The 13,901-nt window shown below is 47.5% G+C and overlaps 1 non-coding gene across 1 annotated transcript; it reads right to left on the reverse strand.

The window, feature by feature from the left end:
* Positions 1-1,984: 1,984 nt before the first annotated feature.
* Positions 1,985-2,119, reverse strand: LOC136146194 (small nucleolar RNA SNORA70). Its single transcript, XR_010658925.1, has one exon. It is a non-coding gene; the product is annotated as a small nucleolar RNA SNORA70 (small nucleolar RNA).
* Positions 2,120-13,901: the final 11,782 nt, after the last annotated feature.

Below are 13,901 nucleotides of genomic sequence, written 5' to 3' on the forward strand. Positions count from 1 at the left end.
TTCTGCTATTGGCAGGTCCTGCTGTCCATGCAGAATCTGGAGACAAAGACAGCCTTTGTTTTACAAGCTCCAACAGCTGACATCACCACCAGCGCTGCGGCTGGGGCCTGAAGACCAAACACCCCCACCCCTCTGGGGTGAGCCAGGTCCACCCCTTCCTGCAGCAGCTGGACCATCTCCGGGGAGATGGCTGAGCGGGTCCTGGCATGTGGGCGTGCTGCTGGTCTGGTGAGGCTGCCCCGAGGCTGTCTGACCCCATTCTCATAATCCCTGGAATGAAGCCTGTGGGGGAACCTCACCACAGCCCCTGCTTACCACCACTCCAGCCCTGATTGACCCAAGGCACCAAACAACGTTGACCCAGATCCTGAGAAAAATGCTGTCACCTAAGTCCTCCCTGCGGGTCCCAGGCGCAGCCTCAGTGGGTGCTGGCTTGCTTGACTTTGCTTTGCCTCAGCACACTGCCTTGTGTTAAGGCCTGAGCCATCAACAGGCAACAGTATGCAGCTGTGTTTGTGGAATTTGAAAGTTCTTTTTCTTGCAGGGTGAGGGGGGGCTTCCCTGGTGGCTCTGACAGTGAAAATCTCCCTGCAATGCAGGAGATCTGGGTTCAATCCCAGAGTAGGGAAGATCCTCTCCAGAAGGAAATGGCAACCCACTCCAGTATTCTTGCCTGGAGAATTCCATGGACAGAGGAACCTGGTGGGCTACAGTCCATGGGGTTGCAAATGTTTGGACTCAACTGAGCGACAAACACTTTCACTTTTCACTTCGTTCTTTGTTTAAAGTAAAAAATATATATCTTTATTTATTTATTTGGCTCCACCAGGTCTTCACTTAAGTGCGCACAGGCTTCTCTCTAGTTGTGGCACTCTGGTTTTGCTGCCCCGCAGGTTGTGGGATCTTATTATAACTCCCTGACCGGGAATCGAACCAGCATCCTCTGCTTTGGAAGATGGACTGTTAACCACCGGACCACCAAGGAAGTCCCAAAATTGTGTTTTCTTTATTTCAAATTAATTTTGGCTTCACTGGGTTTTTGTTGCAGTGCATAAGCTCTCTTTGTTGAGGTGTGTAGGATCTTAGCTCCCCAACCAGGGATCAAACCTGCATCCCCTGCGCTGGAAGGCTGATTCTTAACCCCTGGACCACCAGGGCAGTCCCTTGGTGGTTCCCTTTCGTTGGCAGTACCAGGCTGTGGTCTGCCATTCGAGGCATTGATACCACTTCCTTTTACAACAAATCCTGTGATGACCAGCTCTCTCCTGTCCTGTGTGTTAGGCACCAGTCAGGCCTGTGTATGTATTCCTGTATTTAATTCTCATTACCAGCTTATGAGGCAGACGCAGTCATTATATCAAAAAGGATAGAAGCACACAGAGAGAAAGCGATGTGTCTCTTCCCTCACCTAGAAAGTGGAAAAGTGGGATGTGACCCACCCTCAACCTACAGGGAATCTATTTTAAAAATCTACTTCCCACCAGCGCTCTGCCCACTCTCACTTAGGCAGGAGAAAGAGTTGGCTTAAAAATATATTTTATTTTTTTTATTTTTTTATTTTTTTTTTTAACAGGAAATAGCATTTATTGGTGAGCGTGATTAAGGAGGGAACAGAGCTGATGCTCATGAGTGCAGGGCCCGCCATTTGTCCAGGGGACCACGATTAGGGATGTATTTGACCCCACAGCCATCCGGGATGAGTCGCTTTTCTGCCACCATGTTCTCAAATTCATCCGCATTAAACTTGGTAAATCCCCACTTCTTGGAGATGTGGATCTTCTGACGGCCAGGGAACTTGAACTTGGCCCGGCGGAGGGCTTCAATCACATGCTCCTTGTTCTGCAGCTTGGTGCGGATGGACATTATGACCTGGCCAATGTGGACCCTGGCCACTGTGCCCTGGGGCTTTCCAAAGGCACCGCGCATACCTGTCTGGAGTCTAGATTGAGAAACAGCAGGCCAGTCATGAATGCCCACTAGGAAGAGTTGTCTCCAAGGTCCCTTAGGGCTACCTGTACAGGCAACAGGTTGCATACACTACCAAGGAGGCTGCTGTTTGCAGCCATTGCACACTGGGCCCCCATGGGGAAAAGAGCACAGTTGGCTTAACTGGTTGCAATAAAAATATATTTTAAATAAATAATACCCAGTGTCATGATTTGGAAGGTGTTGCTCAGAAGAGATACCCAAGTCTTCCCCGCTAGGACCTGTGAACATGACCTTATTTGGAAGTAGGGTCTTTGTAGATGGAATCAGGCTGAGGAGAGGTTTTTACAGCATGATGGTGGGCAATCGGCTCCTGGGTTGAGACTCTATGTCGTGTTGTTTTAATTAAAAGACCTCATTTAGTTCTGATGACAACTCGTGAGATGGATGAGAGGTTCAGTTTTGGGAGATCTTGTTTAGACAGTAAGATAAAGCAATATAGGCCAGACTATCTGTTAATAAAATGGGTAGGAGACTTGCCTGCTGGCCCAATAGTTAAAATCCATCTTCCAATGCAGGGGATGTGAGTTTGATCCCTGGTCATGGAACTAACAGCCTACATGCCTTGGGGCAACTAAATCCACACACCTCAACTACAGAAACCCCCATGCAACAACCAAAAATAAATAAACGTATTTATTTATAAAGGCCTGGTGGAAACAAAAATAAATAAATAGATATTTTAAAAATAAATAAAATGAGTAAAGTCTCTGTAGAGTATTGACTGCTGAACTTGGGTGAAGGGCTGAAGTCCTAAAAGAGTCCAAATAGAAAAATTGCGTTAACAGTATATAACACTTATTAGTTTGCTAAATTTGTTTCCCCTTCCTGTGGAGACCATCTCCCAGACTTTCCGTGGAGAGTCACACTCCCCCAGTCCTTATTTGCGTGGTTTGGAGGAGCTGAGTCTGACCTTGTCTCCAAGGTGGCATGAGATGCAGTCCTGGGCAATCAAAGCGCTGTACCATCCCGGCCATGGTGATGGACATATGTCTGTAATCCTGCTAGCAGAGCCAATGAAATCAACTCTAAGACTTTCACTGGAGTTTTGGGAAACAGAAACCCTATTTTCATGGGACTTAAAGTTGGTAGAACGAAAGCATATAGCTCCTAGGGATCAGGAACTCTTGCAGTCCTGTGGGGAAAGATGATCTGAGAGGGAGGCCAACACATATAAAACCACATCCAAAAACTGGGTAGAATTGGAGTCCTGACAACATAAAGTGAGCTGCTGGATCCAGCCATACCTGAAATTCATGTCTGGGTTTTTCATATCCTTAAACCAATGAGTTATATCTCTTATAACTTCATGACAGTAACATATTTACCCAGGACTGAATCTTTGCAGGATAATGGGCAACATGAGTCAGATTCCCTCTTAGCAAGGACAAAAAAGTAAGACCACACAGAATCTGTCTCTTGGATGGACTTTCCTTCTCCAGGAGGTAGGAGTGATCTGGGTTAATGAGTAAGATAAAGAGAGTAAAGCAGTGGCTTTACTTCATTGGAATGATGCAAATGTCCATAATGTGAATTGTCTGCCCCAAACAGAGGAATCCATCGAGGGGCTATGTTCTAACTTGTGACCCACCGTTATGAATGTTCTGAAGACAGAAATGTGAATGACTACTTTTTATACCGATGTGCTGTTTGAGAGAGGCGGTTTTGTTTCATTTTGGCCACTATGAACCATAATAGTCATTCTCTGCTATCAAGTGAATTCTGGGACATGGAGGACTGGAAATGTGCCCGATCCAGGCAGATGATGTAAATGCAGTAACCAGCCTGACCAAAGGTGTGTATGTGTGCCTCCTCGGAGAGGCAGGTACCATGACAAACCAGAAATCATCCCTTCCAAAGCAGGCGGTTCCAGTTTATACCCCAGGAACTGGAATCCCATCTTGACCTATTTCCAAAACTAAGGAATTTTTTAAATGGAAAAATCTCATTTTCCAATGCTGGGTGCAGTGGTTTGAATAGTATTCCCCCTAAACTTGCATCTACTTAGAATTACAGAATCGGATCTTATTTGGACATGGGGTCTTTACAAACGTAAGCAAGTTAAGGATGGAGATAAGATCATACTGAATGAAGGTGGCCCTAAAGCCAATGAGTGTCCTTATAAGAGACAGAAGAGAACATGGAGAGACACATGAGGGGAGGCCATAAAGACTGAGATGGAGCCTGGAGTGATACAAGCCAAAGAAAGCCAAGACCCCTTCCCTGCTGGTCCAGTGGTTAAGAATCCACCTGCTAATGCAGAGGACATGGGTTCGATCCCTGGGCTGGGAAGATTCCACGTGCCACAGGCAACTAAGCCTGGGAGACACAGCTACTGAGTCTGAGCACCCTGGAGCCCATGCTCCACAACAAGAGAAGCCACTGAAATGAGAAGCCCCTGCTAGAGAGTAGCCCCCACTCATGGCAACTAGAGAAAGACCACGTGTGCAAGACCCAATGCAGCCTAAATAAATACATAAATAAAATTCTTATTTAAAAAAAAACAAAAAAGAATGCCAAAAGCCCCAGGAGCTGGAAGAGGCAGGAAGGATCTTTCCCTGATGTCTCTGGGAGATTCATGGCCCGGTGGACACCTTGATGCTGGACTGGTGGCCTCTGGAAGAGTGAGAGAATTAATTCCACTTGTTTTAAGTCACAAAGCTTGTAGCGATCTGTTAATAGCAGCCCCAGGAAACTGATAACACTGGGTGAATTTTAAAAAAGTACTCAGGACCTCGAGCCATTCTGATCTCCCTCCAGCCCACAGGGAGGACCACCTTCAAGAGGCCAGCAAGTGGCTCTGGACACACGGCTCTCGGAACCTGCAGGAGTAAACGCGGGTCCTTCGAGACCCTCTTAGGAAATGTTTTTGCAACTGGAAGAGGAGAAGACCCCCGCACGGAACACTGAGGGAAGGCTGTTTCTTGTTACCAAGATGTTTCTTCTTGAGAAACATCCAAGTGTAGCTAGGAGGGGTTTGTCTACTCCAGCGCCTGCCAGCGCAGTCTCCTTGCATCTTCACTTGTGGAAGTTCCCTTGGTCCCTGAGATACCTTCCTGGAAGACTTCCAGGCTAGCTAGCATTGCCTCCCAGTGCCCTGGACACTTCCCATTTTGAAACCCTCCCATCCCCACTAGGTGGGCCAGGAAACCTCCAGAAAACCCTGGGATCTTTCTGTCTCCGCTGGGGTTAGGGAGTTGGGGAGTGATGCACGGGGACCAGCTCAGCAGTCATCCTCGGCAGCCCAGGAACAGTCAGGGAGTGGATGCGGCTCTGCACAAGCGGGGATGGCTGGTCCCTGTGTCCCGAGGCAGACAGCTCTGAGATGCACTTCATGTTATTGTTCAGTCACTCGGCATGTCCGACGCTTTGTAACCCCATGGACTGTAGCACGGCAGGCTTCCCTGTCCATCATCAACTCCCAGAGCTTCCTCAAACTCATGTCCATTGAGTCAGTGATGAAATCCAACCATCTCATCCTCTGTCGTCCCCTTCTCTTTCTGCCTTCAACCTTTCCCAGCATCAGGGGTTTTTCTAATGAGTTGGCTCTTCACATCAGGTGGCCAAAGTATTGGATCTTCGGCTTCAGCATCAGTCCCTCCAATGAATATTCAGGGTTAATTTCCTTTAGGATGGACTGGTTTGATCTCCTTGCAGTCCAAGGGACTCTGAAGAGTCTTCTCCAACACCACAGTCCAAAAGCATCAATTCTTCGGTGCTCAGCCTTCTTTATGGTCCAACTGTCACATCCATACATGACTACTGGAAAAACCATAGCATTGATTAGATGGACCTTTGTCAGCAAAGTAATGTCTGTATTTTTTCAATATGCTGTTTAGGTTGATCATATCTTTGCTTCCAAGGAGCAAGCATCTTTCAATTTAATGGCTGCAGTCACCATCTGCAGTGATTTTGGAGCCCAAGAAAATAAAGTCTGTCACTGTTTCCATTGTTTCCCCATCTATTTGCCATGAAGTGATGGGACCAGATGCCATGATCTTCATTTTTTGAATGTTGAGTTTTTTTTTTTTTTTTTAAATATTATTTTATTAGTTGGAGGCCAATCACTTTACAACATTTCAGTGGGTTTTGTCATACATTGACATGAAGAATGTTGAGTTTTAAGTCAGCTTTTTCACTCTCTTCTTTCACCTTCATCAAGAGGCTCTTTAGTTCCTCTTCATTTTCTGCCATAAGGGTGGTGTCATCTGCATATCTGAGGTTATTGATATTGCTCCTGGCAATCTTGATTCTAGTTTGTGCTTCATCCAGTCTGGCATTTCTCATGATGTACTCTCCATATAAGTTAAATAAGCAGGGTGACAATATACAGCCTTGACGTACTCCTTTCCCAATTTTGAACCAGTCCATTGTTCCATGTCCGGTTCTAACTATTGCTTCTTGACCTTCATACATACATGTTTCTTAGGAGGCAGGTCAGGTGGTCTGGTATTCCCATCTCTTTAAGAATTTTCCACAGTTTGTTGTGATCCACACAGTCAAAGGCTTTAGTGCAGACAATGAAGAAGAAGTAGGTGTTTTTCTGGAATTCTCTTGCTTTTCTATGACCCAACAGATATTGGCAATTTGATTTCTGGTTCATCTGCCTTTTCTAAACCCAGTTTGAACATCTGGAAGTTTTCGACTCACGTACTGTTGAAGCCTACCTTGGAGAATTTTGAGCATCACTTTGTTGACATGTGAGATGAGTGCAATTGTGCAGTAGTTTGAACATTCTTTGGCATTGCCCTTCTTTGGGATTGGAGTGAAAACTGACCTTTTCCAGTCCTGTGGCCACTGCTGAGTTTTCCAAATTTGCTGGATTATTGAGCGTAGCACTTTCACAGCATGATCTTTTAGGATTTTGCAATAGCTCAGCTTGAATTCCATCACCTCCCCTAACTTTGTTCGTAGTGATGCTTCCTAAGGTCCATTTAACTTCTCCCGCCAAGATGTCTGGCTCTAGGTGAGTGATCACACCATCATGGTTATCTGGGTCATTAAAATCTTTTAAAAGATGCATTCCTGGAGGACTCACCAAATCCAGGGCCAGGCACCATAGTGGCAGCATCCAACTCAGTAACTTCTGTTGCCTGCTCTCTCTCTTCTCCTGTTTCTCTTCCTCTTCCTCCTTTCCTGCTCTGGGATCACACTGCAGGCTCTCCCCAGGGAGGTGCAGGTTCACAGTCATTTTACAAGAAAGAATCCCATGTGAGAGAAAGTGAAATAAAGTCAAAGACAAAGGCAACTTAACTCTAATCAATTCTTCCCCATTGGGTCAGGTGTAAAGAATTCACCTGCAGTACAGCAGATGGGGCTCCACCCCTGGGTCGGGAAGATCCCCTGGAGGAGGGCATGGCCACCCACTCCAGTATTCTTGCCTGGGAAGTCCCACAGACAGAAGAGCCTGGCTTGCTACCATCCATGGGGTCACAAAGAGTTGGATACAACTGAGTGACTAAACATACAATACACACAATAAATTCTAAGTAGGTCTCAATACTTACATAGATGCTAGGAGGTTTGGGGGGGAAAAATGACTTGAGGGATCAGGATTCATACATTTTGGTGGATTCTAACTATTTTTCTTCTCTACACAATTAAAAAAGATTCTTTGTAACTCCAATGTAATTAACACACGACATTGTATCAGTTTACGGTGTCAATGCTGACTTGATACATTTATCTGCTGCACTATGATTACCCCAGGTGCTTCTGTTAAGATCTCATCATTACGTAATTATCATTTCTGTTTTTGTAGTTGGGATCCATCAGGAACTGGTCTCTTGTCAGCTTTGAAGTTTATACCACAGTATTGTCGGCTATAATCACTATGCCATGGATTTGAACTCCAGGACTTATTTATCTACCACTTTGTACCCTTAATCAATGGGATTTTTTGGTATCAAAAATTGTCTTGGCTGTTTAGGAAAATAACCTGTAGTTCTATTTTCAGCCACTAGATGGCAGGGCAAACAAGAAATGGCAGACAATTTACTAGCTTATCAGTAGCTGGACGGGAGGAGGTAGGAGGTCCAGCCTGAGAAGTGTTTTAAGCCCAAATCTTGCTCTGTATCCAGTTGCCTCATCGTGGGAGATGATGCTACCTTATCATCTTATACAGTTTTCAGCAGAACGCTTATGCTTTCTGCAGTGTTATTGTTTGCTTACATGTTTATTGTCTCCCTCATTAAGACATGAGTTCCAAGAGAACTGAGACTTCATTTTGTTCACTGTTGCTTCCCCCCAGGTTTATAGCAGAGCCAGCACACACTAGGTGCCTGGGGGTGGGGGGTGTTTGTTGAATGACTGAATGAAAGGGCTGAATGAATGAACAAGACCTGTGATCCATGTGAGCAGGCCGATTCTCCTTCTCTGACTTTGCTGTTTCCAGCGGCATCGTGGTTCCCTGTGAATGATGACTTGCACTTAACACGGTATCCAGGACATTAGAAAACTGCTGAATTCTGTGGTTTGGTTTATGTCTCTGAAATATCTGAGCCCTGAAGAGCAGTAAGCAAGAAGTCCTCTGGGTCTAACTAGCTTGCTTCGGGTTTAAAATTTAAAATGGCACACATAAATCCACTCGGAGGCTTTTCCAACCACCCCTGAAGTGTGTCCATTCCCTTTCAGCTCCGGGAACGACAAACGGCTTAGACAGGATGGAAGCTGTAAATTCTGGTGCATTGAGGTCACTTGAGATAAATCACCCATCTGCAATTAGTCAAAGCAGGCAAAGATTTTGCTGGACTCCCGGGGAACGCCGGGGATGCCCCCATCCTGGAAATGAATAAGCTGCAGGGTGAGATGTAGTGAATTCACACAGCGGGGCCAGGATTAAGGGTGAGGAGAGTGAGAGAGTGAGGTTGAGTCTTGTAACAAAAAGGGGCTCATGGGGGACTTCCCTAGTGGTCCGGTGGTTAAGAATCTGTCTGCCAGTGCAGGGGGATGTGGGTTCGATCCTTGGGTGGGGAACTAAGATCCTACATGCTGCAGGGCAACTCAGCTTGTGAGCCTGGTACCTGTGCTCCACAACTAGAGAGAAGCCTGCACTCCAACTGAAAGATCCTGCAAGCCGCTACTAAGACCCAAAGCAGCCCCAAATAAACAAACAAACCCCAAAAAGAGCTTGTGGTCCCTCCCTTCCTCTTCAAAGCCAGCGACTGTATCCTCTGCCCCCTCCTGTCTTCACTTCTCCTGGTGCTGAACTCCAGCCTCCTCACCTATAAGGACCCTTGTGATTCCAAAAGCTCTCCCAGATAACCCAGGGTACTATCTCCATCTCAGGATCTCTAATCACATCTTCATCTTTTGCAACATGAGGGAACACAGCCTAAGTTCCAGGGATCTGGATGCAGACATCTTTAGGGGAGGGAGGTATTCAGCCTAACACAATGCTGACCCGAACTTCTTTTTCTTTTTGGCCTCTGTTGGGTCTTAGCTTCCGCACATAGGCTCTTCGTTGGGGCACGTGGGCTTCTCTCTGGTTGTAGTGCACAGGCCCCAGAGTGAGCAAGTCAGGAGTTGCCAGGCACGGGCTTAGTTGCCCAAGTCATGTCGGATCTTAGTTCCCAGACCAGGGACTGAACCCTGGTCCTCTGTAGTGGAAGTGCGGAGTTCTGACCATTGGACTTCCAAGGAAGTCCTGAACTTTCAGTTGATATAAATGGCCTGTTGGAATTTGCTTGACTCCAAAAACACACTACTTTTGTGCTCAAAATGTAGAAAAATTAAAATCCTGGACCAAAAATGAAAAGGAGGGACTTCCCTGGCGATCCAGTGGTTAGGGTGCCTGGTTCTTGCTGCCAAAGTCTCAGATTCAATCCCTGATTGAGGAACTAAGATCCCACAAGCCACAAGGGAAGGTCAGGAAAAAAAAAGGAAACAAGATGACGTGTCCACGGCTGTTCTGGTTTTCTGACCAGCATGCTGTGCTAGGTGGCTTGGACGGATGACTCGAAGGAACCAGTGTATGGGGGAATGTCCCACTTTCTAATTCAGTTCTCTACAACAAATTCAATTTTTCATATGCACATCTGTACCCATCAAATGAATTTATGCCATAATACAAAGTATAAAAATTCATGTCTGGATCTGTCCAAAAAAAATTAATTTTGTTGGCTATTAGCACTGCCAGAACAAGTGAGGGCGAGTTTAGCATTTTTACCAGCTATGTGTGGAAGGTAGTTTTGACTGATGATGGGCTTCTCCTGTGACAACATGCCTCCTCACACAGTAGCTTGAACATTCGAAATTCTGACTCTGGTCGGCCACAGTGATGGGCAGAAGAAAGGCCCCCAAAGATGTCCACATCCAAGCTCTCGGGACCTGTGATTACTTTCACCTTATCGGGCAAAGATAACTGCATTTATTAGCCAATTTGAGATCAGCCTGGGTTATCTGTGTGGTCCAGGCGTCATTGCAAGAATCCTTAAAAGTGGAAGAGGAGGCAGAGGTCAGGGGGATGTGGGTGACTCAGCGTGCAGATACTGGCTTTGCAGAGAGAGGGAGGGGGTCCTAGCCAGTGGATGCAGGCAGCCTCCTGAGGCTCAAAGGCCAGAAAAGTCATCTCTGGTTAACTGGAGGCCCAATGGTAAGGACTTGGTCCTGCTTCCACTTCAGGGGGCCCGGGTTCAATCCCTGGTGGGGGAACTAAGATCCCACAAACCGTGAGCCACTGCAAAAATAATAATAATCTTTCCTGGAGCCCCCAGAAAGGAACACAGACTTTGACTTTGGTCCAGTGAGAACTGTGTCAGATCCCTAACCTGCAGAAGCCTGAGAGAATACCTTTCTATGGCACTTGGTGAAGGCAGTCCTGGGAAGGTGTTAACAGAATTGTTTCTTCTTGGGACTTCCTTGGTGGTTCAGTGGCTAAGACCCCACGCTCCCAATGCAGGGGGCCTGGGCTCCCTCCCTGGTCAGGGAACTAGATCCTACATGCTGCAAGTATTAGTGTTTGCACGCTGCAACTAAGGAGCCCGTGTGCTGCATCCAAGATCCAGCACAGTCAAATAAATAAATAATAAATATTTAGAAAGAAAGAATTGTCTTCTCTCCAGGTCTAGAGGCCAGAGGTGTGGGTGGGGCCATGCCCTCTGAAGGGTCTGGGGGAGGGTTGTTTCTGACTTCTTCCAGGCCCGGAATTGCCGCATCATCCTCAGTGTCCTTGGCTCGTGGAAGCACCGCTCCACTCTGCCTCCATCATCACATGTAGGGTGTCTCAGGCTGAACTGCCCTCTTCTCAAAAGGACACCAGTCATATTGGATTGAGGGCCCACTTTGCTGACTTGATCTTACCTTGATTCTGTCTACAAAGATCCTGTTTCCCAACGGGGGCACAATCACAGCACAGCAACTGTGTCTCTACAGGGATGGATCAGAGGCAGGTCTGGTACAAGGAGGGTGTCTGGCCTTTCACGCTCACAGCGTTGAGTCTGGGGGCCCATCTGGCCACGCTGTGCAGAGTTGTGGTGGGTGCATGGTTTTTTGTGTCCTTTTCTCTTCTCCCTCCCAAGTTTGTGGTCTCGAAGGCTTTGACTAACAGTGTGAGGACACCGAGGCTGTGTCCCCCACACAGTGGGAGAGGCAGGTTCGGGCTCTTTCTGTGGGGAAGGGGCCTTGGAAACCCCCACCCCCTTTACTCTCTTCTCTTCTGGCTCAGCAGACCCACGCCCAGCTCCGCCACCACCCCCAGCAGCGAGAATGTCACTTCGGGCTTCCATCCCTTTCCCAAGACACTCTCCCAAAGTTCACTTTGTATAAATGCTGGGATTTCATAAAGCTTTCTCTTTTCTCCATCCTCAAAAACAGAAGGAATGCAAAGCCCTCCCTTGCCCCTTTTGGTCCCTGGCTACCACCCATCATCTCTGGTTCCCGTTAGGGTGAACCCTTTATGGGTCCCTAGCCCTCCCCTCGACTGTCTTCAGACCCTCCTCTCTAGCACACCAGCCCTCGACAGTGGTCACTAGGGTCCCCACCTCTGACTCATCGCTCAGCAGGAGACACTGGTGTCTGTCTCCGCTTCCTTCTGGAGACACGCCCACCACTCATCCCTCTGACCTTGGAACACGAGAGCAGCCAGGTTATGTCCCTTCTTTCTGTGCTCTCACAAACCGAGGCTTCAAGCATCACCTACCCACCTAGAATCTCCTGCCCACATTCTGTGGTCGGTCAGGCAGAAGCCACTTTGGTTAGAATATTGGTCTATTTTTAAGAACAACTCATGACTGCAGCTCCGAGTGTTAGGGGAGAGTTAGGGGAGGATTCGGAGAACTTTGTGCAGGTGAGAGATCCTGACTGGCCCGTCCACCTCCAGCTCTGCTGCTGGTGTCCCAAAACCAAGGGCTTCATCATGCATCTCTTTAAAGCAACAGGTCAGGTGCCTTCCTCTCCACTCCTTACCCAACCTGTTTTGCTGGGACCCATAGCTGCTAGAAAATCAGCCTGGCACGGGGAAGAGAATGTGGTTCCTGGCGGGTCTTCGTCACTACGGAGTCCTGGCTGCAGTGAAGTCGCTCCTGTCTGGGCCTGCTCACCTGTTAGCCCTAGACCCCCTTCCCTGCACTCGGGTCTGGAGGAGGCACTGGCATAGGTCAGACTGCAGGTGCATCTCCCTGGCCCTAGCCCGGCTTCCTTTCCAAGGTGCATGCCTCTTTTAGCCCGCTTGGAAAATAGCAAATGCTGATGTTCCAGTTACACAGTCTGGTGGTGTTCTGTTTTTTCCTTTGCATTTTGTATTGCTCCCTTAATTTGTCCTAGTTCCAGAAGCACTTTTAAAAAATGTATTATTTCCCCTAAAAGGCCTTATTTTCAAAAGAGCAAGGTGTTACAATGAACATTTGAAAGTATCTGCTCAAATGATTTCATTCTACTTGAAGATGCCCGTAAACTGTGTGGCGATTTCAGATTATTTCAGAGCTCTGCTCTTCTTTAATGCACTTTGATTTGCAAGCGATGGGATTGTTTTGCACCGAGTTGAACAGTTCAGTAATATTGAAGATCACCCACTTTTTTATTACCTGAACTTAAGTGATCAGGGTTTTGTAAAAGGCCCCCTGTAATTTTGCAAGGACTTGTTGCTTTGGAACTTTGCAGTGTTACATATATCATGTTGTGTTTTCCCTGCTCTCCCGAGAAGAGACCACCTCCACATCCGGATGTTAACGCTGGGGGGAGATGCTCCAGTGGCCCATGGGAGGTGGGACTCCCGCCTGTGAAGCCAGACGTATGGACAGCAGCCTGTGAGCTCTAAGAAAGCAGGAGACTTGTGAGCTCCTGAGAAAGAACTCAGCCTTAAGACAAACCTCTTTAAGCCCACCCACGAGACTGTTCAGAAATAAAGCACTCGGTTCCATTCACCTTCAAGGAAGAGAAAGCAGAGACGAGTGTCTTCCGATGGAGGACATGAACCTGTGCGCTCGGAGGCCAACGAACACTGGCTGCAGACCCACATCGAGGTCTCCAGGGCAGGCATGTGTTTTAATGAGAGCCCCAAGACAGCATACTGGTTTTGTGGATTTGTTTATTTAACTGCTGTTCAGCGCCACACAGCGACAACTGAACACTCTCTGAATGCAGGTGGGAAGTTAAAAGGCCGTCAGTCCTCTAACCGGCTGGCTTTCTTGACAGCCTCCCCTTGACAGGAGAGCGTGTACCCGGCTCTCTACCTGTACAGATTCCCAGCCCAGGTAAGGCCTGGAGGCTGGGCAAGGACTTGGCCCCACATGCCGCCTCCATAGGCCTGGGGCGCCCCCACCACCAGAGCCCAGGGGCAGGCTGCGCTCTCGTCACACAACCCCTTCCCTTTTGTGACCAATCCCTTACAGGAAAAAAATGTGATTTTTTGACAACATGGGTTAATGGTTTTCAACATGCAATAGATCCTGAAGGCTGAAACTATACCCCTGGAGGGT

This window comes from Muntiacus reevesi, chromosome 13 (assembly GCF_963930625.1).
Source record: "Muntiacus reevesi chromosome 13, mMunRee1.1, whole genome shotgun sequence".
NCBI classification, from domain to species: domain Eukaryota; kingdom Metazoa; phylum Chordata; class Mammalia; order Artiodactyla; family Cervidae; genus Muntiacus; species Muntiacus reevesi.